At 52.5% G+C, this 15,784-nt stretch overlaps 1 protein-coding gene across 2 annotated transcripts in view; it reads right to left on the bottom strand.

Annotated features, from left to right (window-relative positions):
- LOC146776052 (uncharacterized) overlaps positions 1–15,784 on the bottom strand; it is a 387,820-nt gene that overhangs the window by 41,517 nt on the left and 330,519 nt on the right. The window lies entirely within an intron of this gene.

Here is a 15,784-nt window from a genome sequence, read left to right as displayed (position 1 = left end):
TTAAAATGATCTCGTGTTCAAGGAAACGGACTGCTCTAGTGATGAAATTATCGAGAGTCCCTGATACACAGCCCCCTGTACTGCCCTGCACAATCTTCCTTCCAGACCTTAAGGAAGTCATCTTCGTACGTGACAAGCGTACAATAGGGCAGCCAGTGGCAATAACAAAGGTCCTTAGGATACAATATATTACAGATACCAATATTCACTTTGGGTTTAGGAACATTAATGAAACATAACTAATGCACACAACTAATAAGGGACATGGGTACAACAAGAACTCACAACTATACGGGCACTTGTACCACACAGAGAGTGCGGAGGTTAGAGGGGTGGCCCGTCCCGTCCACTACTGGCCACGAACGGCCACAAACGGTCCCGCCCTTGTCCCGGGCTTCTCCCGCGCTGCGACCCGCGCTGCGTGTAGAGAGTCATCTGGGGTTAGTCCTGAGGAGGGGCGGAGTCACGGCGGAAGAGGCTGCAGCTGAGGTCCGAAGGGCTGCTGGTCCTCGCAGTCCGTAGCGCTCACAATCCCCCTGAAGCAGCAAGTGGCTGTGAGAGTCCTGTGAGTGGCTCCCGCGGAGCGGGGGCCACGAGCTGTTATCAATGTCCTGAGGAGGGGCGGAGTCACGGCGGAAGAGGCTGCAGCTGAGGTCTGAAGGGCTGCTGGTCCTCGCAGTCCGTAGCGCTCACAATCCCCCTGAAGCAGCAAGTGGCGGTGAGAGTCCTGCTAAAACTGATTGACTGCCTTCACAACATCCATTGTTTGAAAGAGCATTCTGTAAGAGTATAGCATCTGGGAAACCAGAGAGTAAATGTTGATACCATTCTATATCACAACTAAGATTTCAAATAATTGAACATGTGGAGCTACAACAAGGTACCAACAATCACCTGAGACTTCTCCAAAGGGAAGTTTTTTGGATCAAAAGCCTGGACACCATGGCACCCACCGGTCTCAATGACCGGATGGACATGTCGTGCTTTATTTAACCAAGAGTTTCTTAACTAGTCAGCATCCCCTTAGGCCAGCTTCTAAACTGTAAAACCAACTACGAACATTACAGCAAAACTCACTTAATATCATGTTACACACATACCAACTCCTTATGCACGATTATTTAGGTTACCACGCACCTTTCAGTTTTCAAAGGAACTCTCAGCACTTGTCTATATATCTCGATGCGCATTTCATCCACATTGTGCACACAGTTTATTGTACACAACACATATGTTAACACTACCCAACGGATCTATTAGTCCGAAAGATGAGGAACTTTAAGTTTGCTGAACATATCTCCGCTGAGAGAACTCTGCTCTTTTTTTATCCCCTAGTCGTCATCATTTTATGCACTGTGATGTTTTATTATTTTGTTTCTACTTGGCACCGATGTATGCCCACATACATTACCCGATCTCATTTGTTCAGACTAGGAGCTCGTAAAAGTAATGATCACGAAATACTTCTTAGTTCTGATTGTTCCGTTCTCTTATCGCTCATTATATCTTGCATTTATGAATTTCCCCCCTATCTTGCAGCGTTTCGTCTCCGTTCCAACATGGCACCCATGTTAGCACTGAGAACCTTCTGTTCATTAGATTAAAACCAAGACTTTCTTAGTCCATCGTTTATGTCGGGTACTTCCGGTTTATGTCCTGAATTGTTTCTCTTACAAAAGCGCATTTTCAGCTGACGCTTTGCACTCGTTCACTGGTGTTGCAGAGACGTTCGTTATTTCTCCCCCGTAGCATTTTTAAGGTGAGGTTTCTGTGACGTGCTTCTCGTTGGTTGAGTACGCTGTTCATTCTGGTCACACCATTCCGTTAATTCTTCCGTTTTTTATAAACAAAACTCGTTCCTTTTTTCTCCCTTTCTCTTTACGCAGCTCTTCACAAAACCTCCGGAGGTAAGATTTCACCCGTTTAGCCTTACACGCAACTTTTTTTAGACTGTACTTCTGAGGATCTTGTGCATCTAGTATAGTTCACTTGATACGCTAATGGTTTACACACGCAATTATTATTTTTCCAACAGCTTCAGAGCCGACCATCTTGCGTAAGGTATGAATTCATTACCACTACTGTAACCCTCTATCGATTATCGAGCACTTGCATTAGGACTCCTGTCCTGATTAATTTCACTAACATGATCTGGTTCGCTTTCATAATTTCAGAAATACGAGTGTTGCACACCCAGGTAAGCGCGTAGTTGACTATGTTTTACAATCTTCTTTCACGTATATATCATCACTTGAGCCCATGCTGACTCAGTCATATTTCTGTCCGTTGCAGATAACATTTAACCACACAGACAAACAGGTAACTTGTTGTCAGACACGTCTGCTCTGTATTAGAGTCACTGAGATTGAGCCCCCACAACATAATCCTAACTAGCAACATGGTTCGCTTTATATTTTTCAGATTGGCCCCTGACGAAGGAACCGGCTGGTTCCGAAATGCATTGGGCATTTAAAAAATGTTCTGCTGTGTTGAATTTTTTTGTGTTATTGCATCATGTTTAGTACATGTAATTTGGTATTGTGCTACATGTGAAAACTGTTTGTATCCATGCTGTTTAAATGTCATTAATTTGTATTGGTACAAACTGCTACATTCTTATGCGTTTCCACATAAGAAAATAATGTGTAAAGTTCTAGAGTATGTCATGTTTCAATGCTGAAAATTAAACATACATTTTTCAAAAAAAGTAGTGTCAAGTAGGACACTTTGTGAACAGTGCTCAGTTGCATACAGGCTCTCAACCTGTCAATATCCAGTTTCAGTGGAAAGCTATTATGCACTTTATCTAATGTTTACTTGCTCTAGTTTATACACTGTTGTCTAGCCAAGAAATTTTGCACTAAAAAATAGCACTATGTTTTTATTGCGGAGATACGGTGTCTTGAAAATTGATAACGTTTTATGTTTTACCTCGAATAGCTGCTCATTGTTGGTTTTATGTCTTAAACTCGTTTTTTAAATACTTTGCATCTTTGTGTGTATATGTGACTTATGGTTTATCAAAAAAACAAATAAAGTTTACGAGCTGAATAAAAAACTAAACTGTAACAGCTGCACCAACCAACAGCTTTGAAACTGCCTGCTGAGGTGAAGGTTGTAACCAATCACTGTGGTGTAGGTGCACGTGTCCTCGACAGACCCAAATAACCTGATGAGGACTCAAGAAAAACACATGGGAAGCCTGTCTTAGTGGTCTTGAGGTGTAATTTCACTCTGCAGGAAAAACACTATCAAGACTTCAGGAAGGCAAGTATGCAGTGAGGCAAGGATGCAGTGAGACAAGGATGCAGTGAGGCAAGGATGCAGTGAGGCAAGGATGCAGTGAGGCAAGGATGCAGTGAGGCAAGGATGCAGTGAGGCAAGGATGCAGTGAGGCAAGGATGCAGGAATTAAAGAATGGAGGAAGGACGTCACAGCAAGCTATCCATGACGGTCGCTTGTCCCAGCAATCTCAGTCCTCTGCATTCCCAGATAGCCTTGCTTCCTACATTCTACGCCTAACCTCCCATACTAGCCATGTGCACTCTGCCCTTTCTCCATGCAGGCTGCAATACAGCCTACATGGTAAAAATGGCCTCCCCATAGGCTCTAGGCTGGGTGCTGTCCCGACTAATCGCAATGCTGCCATTTCAGCATTGTGATTGGCTCAGGGGAGGGAAGGGAGGCTGCCTGCTTCCTGTCCCTGGCAGGAGAGCAGGAGCCAAGAAAGCGTGTGACCTGGTCGGTGGACAGGTACGTTTTTAAAATGTATTATTAAATTTACCACTTCCCCACTCGACCCACCCACCCACGATTAATGCCGGCCGCGACTCGCACAAAGCATTCAACCTTGTACCCTGGCTGTTCTGCATGCACACAGCACAGCATTCAACCTTGTACAGTGGCAGCCCTGCACACACATGACAGCATTCATCCTTGTACACTGCCAGCTCTGCACCCACACAGCACAGCATTAAACCTTGTGCATGCCAGCTCTGCGTGCACACAGCACAACATTCAACCTTGTACGCTGCCAGCTCTGCACACAGCACAGCATTCAACCTTGCAGTCACGGCCCGCATTAAGCTGATTTTTTTTTATAAACGTTCTCTTTCACTTTTCCAGCGTCTTTAAGTTGACTTTGTTTATAAATGTTCGCTTTCACTTTTGCCACATAAATGTTGAAAGCGTGTTTCCCCTTCTCCAGAATCCTGCTTCTCTTTCCATTTTGCCACGCGCTTGTTTGTAATGCTACAGCTTTAAGTGCAGGTTGGCAATGGGAAAGCAGATTAAATACCTCAATCGAGATGGCTTAGTTTTCAATGTCGGCAGGACCTTGAACCTTTCTGATCAATTGTGCTCATATTCCGCTAACATAAAGAGATTCAATTTTCAGAGTCATTTCTTTACTCGACTGCTCTCTGCCCGAACACTTTTCCAAGCACGCTGTCTGCATATTAAGTGTTCATATGACCATCTGGTTTTGTGAGATTTCTACCAAGATCCCCCCGGTAGTGGAAGCTGAGGTGTATATGAAGATGTTTCACCAACACCAATTCAGCACTGTCCCCGAAGCCTACGCACATTCTAAATTGCCCAACAAAAAAAACCAGCGCATTTTGTCGTTTACTCCCCTGCCTCCTGCACTCTTGCTAACTTTAGTGCATATCTGTGACACTTTTCAATAAAACACAGGCGGATGCTGGCAAAATGTGCCCCAAACTCAGCTCCTCTGTATCCAGCAACAGGCCACGCAAAAGGGAACACTTACTTGCAGCATGGCACACAGTGTTTTAGAAGAGCGATTACCCTTCGTTTCTTTGAAAAATATGTTGCCATAGAAGCGCATGGAGCTCGCGCACATTTTAACTTATACAAAAAAAACAGCGCATCTTTTAATTCATTCCCCTGCCTCCTGCAGTGTCGTGGACTCGAGTGCACATGTTTAACATCTCTTAGCAAAACATAGGCTGATATTGGCAAAATGTGCCCCAAAACCCACTCCGTTGTAGCCAGCAACAGGCCCCGCAAAATGGAACATTTACTTGAACCATGTTACAGTGTTTTGAAGCCGATGGTTCACGGTGATTAGCATTGACATTTAATAACAGAGGTTGCTTTTATTTACACCGAGGATGGCATGATGTTGAAAAAAATCACTTAAGGTCCCAAAAGCGAGACCTATTGGCTATGCCAATGCTTGTTCAAAGGAGCTCCGAGGCAGAAGATTTCCGAGCTGGCATTGTATCGGCATCTTCTTTCCAGAGTTGAAAGATTAGTCAAGCCAGTTCCAGTTGCGCAAGTTCAGCTGTGGGGGCCAATTTCAAAATAAAGACTCTGTACTCGGTAGTTATTCGAAACCTTGTTTCCGTTGCTCAGACCCCAAATAGCTCTCACCTTTCGTATTCAGAGGGTTCTTTTGAAAAGGCAATTTTTCAAAGAGTCTTAGGTTTAATTCATTAGAATAATAAGTGTAAACGTACCTATGTTGTTGCTCCAGTTGAGTGTAAAGGCTTCGTTGATTCCACCTGAATTAAAAAGAATAGAAAGGTTAATAGTTCTACCAACAGTATCAGATACGGATTAGTTAATAGACTGCACATTAGTTCCTTTAAATTGTAATTGCATTCCTACATCATAGCCACACATTTTGCACTGCCCACATTTTGGACTATTGTGAATTCACTAGTGTTGGACCCGGCCTCGTAGAGTGGCCCTCCGTGCCCCCGCACCACCGAAACCTGGTACCTGCAGCCCCAGCACACGGCCCCGCCGACCCTTCCCACCAGGACCCCCGCACCAACCCCGGACATCCCCGTCTATGGCCTCTCTCCTTTCGGCCACCCCGGGCCCGCGTGCCCACCCCATGTGACAAGATGGCCGCCCGGCTCCAGCGCGACCCGGGCCTCGAGGCGCCACTCCGGCTGGAAGACATCACGCTTCCAGGGGATGAGAGAGGGAGGAGCAGTTTCTATCGCACCTCTGAACTTCCCTGGGACGATGGGTTTCGATCGGCCCTCCGGCCTCCCTGCGGGCTGGCTCCGTGCCTGCTGGGTGTCTGGGACTCCTCCCCGACCGGCGGCCCCCAGGTGACAAGACCCCTGCCTGCACAGACTCCGGACATCAAAGAGGGGTCGACCTATAACAAGGGGTGCTCGGAGACTGTCCGGCAGATTCGACGCTGGAACAACGAGAGCCTGCGACGTGTGCGTGGCTCCTGGAACTGAACCCCCCTAAGCCTGCTGAGTGACTCGCGGCTTCCTGAAGATCGTAAGACCTCCGAACTTGTGCTTGGGCCTGCTGAGTGACTCGCGGCCCCTTGAAGATCGTAACACCTCCGAACTTGTGCTTGGGCCTGCTGAGTGACTCGCGGCCCCTTGAAGATCGTAACACCTCCGAACTTGTGCCGAAGCCTGCTGAGTGACTCGCGGCTCCTTGAAGATCGTAAGACCTCCGGACCTGCACCTGAGCCTGCTGAGTGACTCGCGGCTCCCCCCCCAGACTCTCCCGGTCCCGCCGGACCCCGACTCCGACCACGTATCCCCCAGCTCGAGGATTGTGAGCTGTGCGCCGGATACGTCCCTACTTTGAACCGTTACCAGAGACTGTCCCGCTACCCCCTACCTTTCCGAGACTCTTGAGCCCGTGCTCACCTTGTACATATTTGCAGTGATACCTATTTGATAAAGTTGTTTCTGAGAATATCCAGTGTGGTCACTCTGTGTCGTGTGGTGCCAGAAGTACGATCCTAGTTGCGAGATTCCTCCCCCTGGGGAATTTCCCGCCAGTGCCCGGCTACGATACTATACGGGCGGGGCTCAGGGTAGTCAGGACCCCCCCTTCCGGGCTCCTCTGAGGTCGCCGTCTAACATTGGTGGCAAGCGACGGGATTCGGGCCCATCACCTAGAGATCGTACAGTGAACAACGGACGCACGACCGACAAAGATGGCAGAAGGAAGCGCCATAAGCTCCGCAGAAACCAACGCCAACAGAGTGTTCCAGGTGGAGCATCTAGAAGAATACACACACAAAGAGCTAAAGCAATTTTGCAAAGAACTTAAAATCGCTACCACTGGCCTCAACACTAAGGAAGACTTGCAGAAAGCACTGAAAGCTTGGGTGGAGACCGGGGCCTCCCACCCGGAAGGCACGGGGGAGCGCCCCGACGAAGCCGAACCCCCCCCAAGTGGAAGCAGCGGCAATCGGGTGCAAGGTATCGCACCAGACGGGGTCCTATCCCCGGAAGAACTCGCGGACAGAGAGAGAAGCCGCAGTCATGAACTCGAGTTAGCCAAACTCAAAATCGAGGGCGAATTGAAGTTAGCGGAGAAAAAGCTAGCGGTAGAGCAAATGCGCGTACAAGGTGAACTGGAAGAAAAGAAGCTCCAACGGGAGCACGAAGGAAGGAAGCTCCAACTGGAGCACGAGCGCAGCTTGAAGGAACTCGAGCTCAAGGCCAGAAACGAGGAAGGGAGGCCCCCGGGAAACCGAGAGACGGCCTCCCCGGCGGAACAGAAGGTCCACATCCCCAAGGATGTGGTCAAGGAATATTATAAAAACGATGACATTCAGCAATGGTTTCGGGCTTACGAGGTCGCCATGACCTCCCATCGGATCCCACAGAAGGACTGGGGGGCAGGGTTGTGGGGGCGGTTTCTGAGCGAAGGAAGGGACACCCTGCTCGACCTACCCCTCTCCCTGCAGACCTCCTACAGCCACATGAAAGAGGCTCTCCTCACAAGATACGGCCTCACCCCAGAAATGTACCGCCAACGGTTCCGGGACTGCAGGAAGATCCCGGGCACCACCTGGGTGGAGTATGTAAACTTTTTTAGTCGAGCCTTCGATGGGTGGGTCAAGGGCAGCAAAGTCACCACACTTGCCGAACTCACTGATCTCATGTTATGGGAACACCTGGCTGCGAACTGCTTCATAGAGCTACGTCAACATCTGCTGGATAGCAAGCTCACAGATCCCCGGAAGCTGGCTGTGGAGGCCGACCGCTGGACCAACACCCGGGTCTCCCGGGGCATGGTAGGAGAGTACCCCCGAACCAGTCAGGGACCACACCGCCAGAGAGGGGGAGGGAACCAGGGAGGGCCGAGAGAGTCCCAGCCTAGCCCCCCGAAGACACCACCTCCACCTTTCCCGGCGCCACCCCCGCCAGTGACCGGGCCCCCTGGGAGACGGGGACACCGGGTGACTGTCACATGCTTCCGTTGCCAGAAACTCGGGCACTACGCCAATGACCCAGAGTGTCCCATGGCCACCCAAGTCCCCCCGGCGAGACAGATAGCCAACGTAGCCCTGGGGGAGGAGGTTGAGGAAGCCGAGGAGTGGGAACCCGCAGCGATGGCCCTAGTATCCCTGGGAGATAAGGAAATGATCCCTGGTAGCCTCCTACCCTCCAACACACAGAAATATGGGCAGCTCGTCAAGATCAATGGCCACCAGGTAGAGGCCCTGCGGGACACCGGGGCCAGCATCACCGGTGTCCTCAGGCACCTAGTCCCCGAGGAGCAGATCCTCCCCAATGTCTTTTGCCCCGTAATATCCGCAGACAACAGGGAAAGTATGTGTCAGGTAGCCCTGGTGCCATTTGAGTGGGGAGGGGTGATAGGTAAACTCAAGGTGGCCGTAAGAACCTCCCAGCCGGTCGACTGCCTCCTAGGGAACGACCTGGAGAGTTCTCCCTGGAAGCACGTAGAGCGCAAGGCCCACCTAGGAATGATGGGACTCCCCGAGTGGGTGTGTGCCACCACCCGATCTATGACAGCCCGACTCACTCCCCGGGGAGACATCGAGAGCACCCCGATCGAAGAAACCAGCACCGTCCCCGCCGAGGGTCCTCCCGTTCCCCCACCAGAAGGGTCCGTCGCCAGCGACGAACGCGCCCCATCCGACCCCGCCCCGGTCCCCGAGTTGGGGGATCTACCCGAGTTGGCCCAGTGGCGCCACGAGGGTGGGCCCACCCGGGAAGAATTTTGCCGGGAGCAAGCCACTTGTCCTTCCCTGGTCGGGCTGCGGCGCCAGGCCGAGGGCCAAGCCGCAGGTGACCAGACCGGAACGCACCGAATCTATTGGGAGAATAACATCCTGTATAGTGAGCAGAAGTCGGTGGAGCTGGGATCCGGACGGGTACTGGTGGTACCCCTCCGCTTCCGAGATTTCCTTCTGGGCTTAGCCCACGACGTCCCCCTCGCCGGCCACCTGGGTCAGGACAAGACCTACTGCCGCCTCGTGACCCATTTTTATTGGCCTAAGATGAAAGCAGCAGTAGAGGCACACTGCAAGTCCTGCCCCACGTGCCAGGCCAGTGGGAAGAGTGGAGGGAAGCGCAAGGCTCCCCTCCAACCCTTCCCGGTCGTCAGTACCCCCTTCGAATGAGTCGGAATTGACATCGTGGGGCCACTGGACCCCCCCACCTCCCAAGGTCACCGGTTCATCTTGGTCCTAGTAGACCACGCCACCCGCTATCCGGAGGCCATTCCCCTACGCACCATTACGGCCCCCGTGGTGGGCCGGGCCCTGATGGGATCTTTTCCAGGGTGGGGTTCCCCCGCGAAGTCGTGAGCGACCGCGGCACTAATTTCATATCAAGGTATATGACGTCCCTGTGGCAACAATGTGGGGTGTCCTATAAGTTCACCACCCCGTACCATCCCCAAGGGAACGGCCTAGTAGAGAGGTTTAATAGGACTTTGAAAGGGATGATCGCTGGCCTAGAAGAGCCCCTCCGGCGTAAGTGGGACGTCCTGCTCCCCTGCCTCCTGTTCGCTTACCGGGAGGTCCCCCAGAAGTCCTTAGGGTTCAGCCCGTTCGAATTACTCTATGGACACCCCGTCCGAGGTCCCCTCAGTCTGGTTAAGGAAGGGTGGGAGGCAGCCCCCCAGACCACTCCCCGAGATGTGTTCCAATATGTCCTGGCCCTCCGGAACCAGACCAGGAGGTTCCGAGAACTGGCCGAGGCCAACCTGGAGGCGAGTCAAGAAGAGATGAAGCGCTGGTACGACCAGAATGCTACTCTGGTCGAGTTCCAGCCGGGCCAGCAGGTGTGGGTCATGGCCCCCGTGAAGCCTGGCGCCCTCCAAGACCGATGGACTGGGCCCTACAAGGTGGTGGAGATAAAAAGTCAAGTCACCTACTTGGTGGACGTCCAGTCGCCTCGGGATCCCCTCCGGGTCCTGCACGTGAACCGCCTCAAGCCTCACTTCGTGCGGACAGAACTGAGCCTCCTGCTGGCCACCGATGACGGGGCCGAAGATGAGTCGGATCCCCTCCCGGACCTCCTGTGTGCCAAGGAGCAGGATGGCTCCGTGGAGGGAGTGAACCTCTCCCCAGCCCTCACTGCCCAGCAACAAGCGGACTGCCGCCAGCTCCTAAGACAATTTGCCGACCTCTTCTCCCTGACCCCCCGGGTCACCAACTGGTGTGTTCACGATGTGGACACCGGGGACAGCCCGCCGGTGAGACACCGAGCCTACCGGGTTCCTGACCGGGTCCGGTCCTGCATTCAAGCTGAAGTCGCGAAGATGTTGACCCTGGGGGTGATCGAGCCCTCTGACAGTCCCTGGGCCAGCCCCGTGGTCCTGGTTCCGAAGGCAGCGGCCCCCGGTGTCGCCCCCGAGCTCCGGTTCTGCGTGGATTACCGGGGGCTCAATGACATTACCCGGGCCGATGCCCACCCCATTCCACGAGCCGACGAACTCATTGACCGACTAGGGGCCGCCCGGTTCCTCAGTACTTTCGACCTCACCTGCGGATACTGGCAGATTGCGCTCACCGAAGGGGCCAAGGAGCGGTCTGCTTTCTCCACCCCCGATGGGCATTACCGCTTCCGCGTGATGCCCTTCGGGATGAAAAATGCCCCGGCCACTTTTCAGAGACTGGTGAATAGGGTCCTGGCCGGGCTAGAACAGTTCAGCGCGGCCTATCTGGACGACATCGCTGTCTTCAGTTCAGAGTGGAGTGAGCATCTCCAGCACCTCCGGAGAGTGCTAACCGCCCTGCGCCAGGCAGGCCTCACAGTAAAAGCCAGCAAGTGCCAGATCGGACAAGGATCCGTAGTCTACCTGGGGCACCAAGTCGGGAGTGGCCAGGTCGCCCCTCTACAGCCAAAGATCGACGCCATCCTGGCATGGGAACCACCCATCACCCAAACGGAGGTCCGAGCCTTTCTGGGACTCACGGGCTACTACCGCCGATTCATTCGAGGGTATGGCAGCCTTGTCGGCCCTCTCACCGAACTCACGTCTAAAAAACAGCCAAAGAAGGTGCAGTGGACGGCTGCCTGCCAGGACGCGTTCGATGCTCTAAAAAAGGCCATGTGCACTGCCCCCGTCCTCCAGGCTCCCGACTACGCCAAGGAGTTCATAGTCCAGACCGATGCCTCCGAGCATGGCATTGGGGCCGTCCTGTCCCAAGTGAACGATCAAGGCCTAGACCAGCCCGTCGCCTTCCTCAGTCGGCGGCTGCTACCCCGAGAACAGAGGTGGAGCACCATAGAGCGCAAAGCTTTTGCCGTGGTCTGGGCACTCAAAAAACTACGACCCTACCTGTTCGGCACTCATTTCAGGGTCCAAACTGACCATCGGCCCTTGCGATGGCTCATGCAGATGCGAGGAGAAAACCCCAAGCTACTGCGGTGGTCAATCTCCCTCCAGGGAATGGACTTCACCGTAGAACACCGCCCTGGTACGGACCACGCCAACGCTGACGGCCTCTCCCGGTTCTTCCGCTTCAGCGAAGAGAACCCCCCAAGGTGATGGGCAGTTCTCTCCGGCTCTCAGCTGGGGGGGACGCGTGTTGGACCCGGCCTCGTAGAGTGGCCCTCCGTGCCCCCGCACCACCGAAACCTGGTACCTGCAGCCCCAGCACACGGCCCCGCCGACCCTTCCCACCAGGACCCCCGCACCAACCCCGGACATCCCCGTCTATGGCCTCTCTCCTTTCGGCCACCCCGGGCCCGCGTGCCCACCCCATGTGACAAGATGGCCGCCCGGCTCCAGCGCGACCCGGGCCTCGAGGCGCCACTCCGGCTGGAAGACATCATGCTTCCAGGGGATGAGAGAGGGAGGAGCAGTTTCTATCGCACCTCTGAACTCCCCTGGGACGATGGGTTTCGATCGGCCCTCCGGCCTCCCTGCGGGCTGGCTCCGTGCCTGCTGGGTGTCTGGGACTCCTCCCCGACCAGCGGCCCCCAGGTGACAAGACCCCTGCCTGCACAGACTCCGGACATCAAAGAGGGGTCGACCTATAACAAGGGGTGCTCGGAGACTGTCCGGCAGATTCGACGCTGGAACAACGAGAGCCTGCGATGTGTGCGTGGCTCCTGGAACTGAACCCCCCCTAAGCCTGCTGAGTGACTCGCGGCTTCCTGAAGATCGTAACACCTCCGAACTTGTGCTTGGGCCTGCTGAGTGACTCGCGGCCCCTTGAAGATCGTAACACCTCCGAACTTGTGCCGAAGCCTGCTGAGTGACTCGCGGCTCCTTGAAGATCGTAAGACCTCCGGACCTGCACCTGAGCCTGCTGAGTGACTCGCGGCTCCCCCCCCAGACTCTCCCGGTCCCGCCGGACCCCGACTCCGACCACGTATCCCCCAGCTCGAGGATTGTGAGCTGTGCGCCGGATACGTCCCTACTTTGAACCGTTACCAGAGACTGTCCCGCTACCCCCTACCTTTCCGAGACTCTTGAGCCCGTGCTCACCTTGTACATATTTGCAGTGATACCTATTTGATAAAGTTGTTTCTGAGAATATCCAGTGTGGTCACTCTGTGTCGTGTGGTGCCAGAAGTACGATCCTAGTTGCGAGATTCCTCCCCCTGGGGAATTTCCCGCCAGTGCCCGGCTACGACACTATACGGGCGGGGCTCAGGGTAGTCAGGACCCCCCCTTCCGGGCTCCTCTGAGGTCGCCGTCTAACAACTAGGAGTGAAGGATGCGGTTCCTATATCTCAACCCCTGTTTTTTGTAAATCATTGGGTATCTTGTGTAGTCTACTTGGAAGATTTCATATAGGTTCAATCTCTACATATGTTCACACGGGGACCCGTTTAAGCAGAGCCTGGTGGGCTCCCTCGTTGAAACTGAGAGCACAGAATTCCTCTTCTCTCTGAAACACAGGCTTTTACCCTCGGTGAACACCTCAACACACTTCCACTCCATATTTCAATCTATGAAATAGTTTTTGCATGATCGCAGCTATGGTCGAGACCGTGATGTTGGAAGGGGTTCAGTTCCATTTGCTTCATTTCAACTGTCCGCAAACCCAGGTATGTCTCTACCCCGGTCTTTGAAAGCAGCTAGGAAGTAACTCGCACACATCGTACCTTAGACAGGGCAACATCTCTCACCCCGTACTCTCACAGTTTTCATTTTGCACCGAAGTCGCATCAATCCCCATGCATTGAAGCACTTTCACCCTGCACTCAGACACTTATCAAGCTTCATTCTTGCACGGAGAGCACACACACCATTCTCTCTACACTCAATACTCTGCTCCACCACCTCCGAGCTTATTATTAATCCTCCCCCCAGGCGGAACCTAATGCATTTGCCATTGCTTGGTTTTTCAGTTTCATTGCCTCTTGATATATTCATGGGTGTGGTGGTGGAACCAGAGGCGCAACTAGAGCCAAATTTCGGGGGGGGCTGAGCAAAAATTTCGGGGGGGGGCTGAACTTTAAGCAATCGGCAGAGTGGAGCTGCAGGGGCTCGTAGAAGGGGTGAAACAACAGCGAGGCCTCATTAACATGCAAATGGTCTTTTAAAGACCCGTGAAGTGCTCGGGTGCGGTTGCTTTTTTGCCCGGGAAGGTGTCTCATCCCGGGCTGCCACACACGACGGGGGGGGGGGGGGGGGGCAGAAGCCCTGTGAGTCCAATGGGTGTTGCGCGCCTGGGTGGAACCCAGTTCGAGTCTTGACAAAGAGCTGGGGCATGGGTCTCAACTGCCTCTCCTTTGGCAAGGTCACTGATCAGATGATTTATCTGACATTTTTCATCCTGTAAACTGTGCCGAAATTCACCTGGGGAACATGCAGGAGTGCATGGTTTACTGCACAAATTCGAATTGCCATCAATATTTTGGTATCACAGATAGTGCCACTATCCAGGGTTTGAGTGTAATCGGGCCATAGAAGCCCCCCTCTCAGACCCGCAGGTTTATGGGCGCTCTCTAGACACCAGTGCACTATTCCAGCTGGTTTCCAGTTTCCATGTCTAGAAATCAATGAAAAGTTTGGCAAAGTTTAGGTATTGCATTCGGGGGCTCTGCTGCCGTCTCACCCTTTTTTTTACACAGGTTAGAAGCTTGGATGGCAAATGGCCTTTAAAGAAAGGACCTGGCTCGTTTCTCATGTGTCTGTGGGGGTCGCAATGGCCCACAAGGCGACCAGGCAGTGCAGGAGGGCTGGTGACAGGTCAGTGTGGGGGACAGTTTTTGAGCTGTTTTGGGGCCTGCTTCGTGGTTCGCCTGGTCGGTTTTTACTGATTATTCCTCTGATAACGAGAAATGTTACATGCAGCAAGCTCAAAGCCATGCTGTCTTCAATCCCTGCCAAAACACTTATACAGCTGTCCTTACGAAGTTAGAACTGCCCACTTTGCTGAAAATGTGACCCATGTTTGCAAATTCTCTAATGTGGCCACTTTGATTGCTGTGCCCGGGACTCCTTTCTGTGTCAGTTCGAGCCTGCTCGATGGCCTGCATTCGTGGTCTGTTCGGGGCACTAGAATGGAGATTCTTTTTACGAACAGCTGAAAGCATGTAAAAGCCACAGGCCTACGTTTACTGTGTGGACCGGCCACATCTCATCTATTCTTGGCACACGAGGCCCAGACACATAGGAAGGAGTCCGAAAGGATATTCATTCTAAAGGAGTCCCTCGGGCAGTTTAATGCAAGCACTCTAGGGGGGAGGGTTCAAGGATACATCAGCTAAAAGCACTCAGGGAATGTCCCCTCAGCTGATGCTGCTAATGCACTGATTTATAAAAACGAATAAAGGTGCAAATGCAATATAATCAAATAGAACTAGAAACTGTTAAGTATTCAATGCGGTTATTTTCCAAAGGCAGACCCTACAGAGCTGAGCATGAAAAGAAAAGGCAGGTAAACGCAGGGACTGTCAAACCACGTGATGATGGTTCCCTGGACGGGGTAAAAGGGCCGTTCAACAGTTAATGACCAGAAGGGCGGCGCCCTCGCAGCAGGCTCGAAAACACGCCAGGTGGGTCTTTGTTGAATAGTTTCCAGAAAGACCAGATATGCCATGAGGCAAAGTAGCATTTCCATTTCGAAAGCACAGGATTTAAAGAAAAGTAAAAGGGTCATACATTATTTTTACATAGCGCTTCTAAGCGCTGTAAGTGGTTAGCACAAAATAATGAATCACATTAAGTAACCTTAGTAACATTTGGACTCCTGGCCCACAGGGCATGTTGGTCACTAGCAAAGGTGACCTCAACAAGGGAGTAGCCAGAAACTAAAAATGCTCTCCTTGTTTGATCAAACATCTAATGACGAGTGACCGGAGCAAGAATGCCTGGCTCATTCATTGCTTTTCTTGACATTTACACTTCCGAATGAATCCTACAGCTTAGCTTCAACTTTCATATTTCTATCACTTAATTCACACGTCCTTTCATTCACTCATGATTCATCCATCCACTGAGCAGTCTGCGCTTGTATCTAGACCCACACTCCTCCGGCCACCTCTCACTCTGACATCTGTCCATCTATCAGCATTCTCTCCTTCCAAGGACCATCCCTGGGCACACA

Source organism: Triturus cristatus, chromosome 12 (genome assembly GCF_964204655.1).
Source record: "Triturus cristatus chromosome 12, aTriCri1.1, whole genome shotgun sequence".
NCBI classification, from domain to species: Eukaryota; Metazoa; Chordata; class Amphibia; order Caudata; family Salamandridae; genus Triturus; species Triturus cristatus.
Note: the sequence above shows the minus strand (reverse complement) of the source record. Positions and strands in the feature narration are given on the sequence as shown.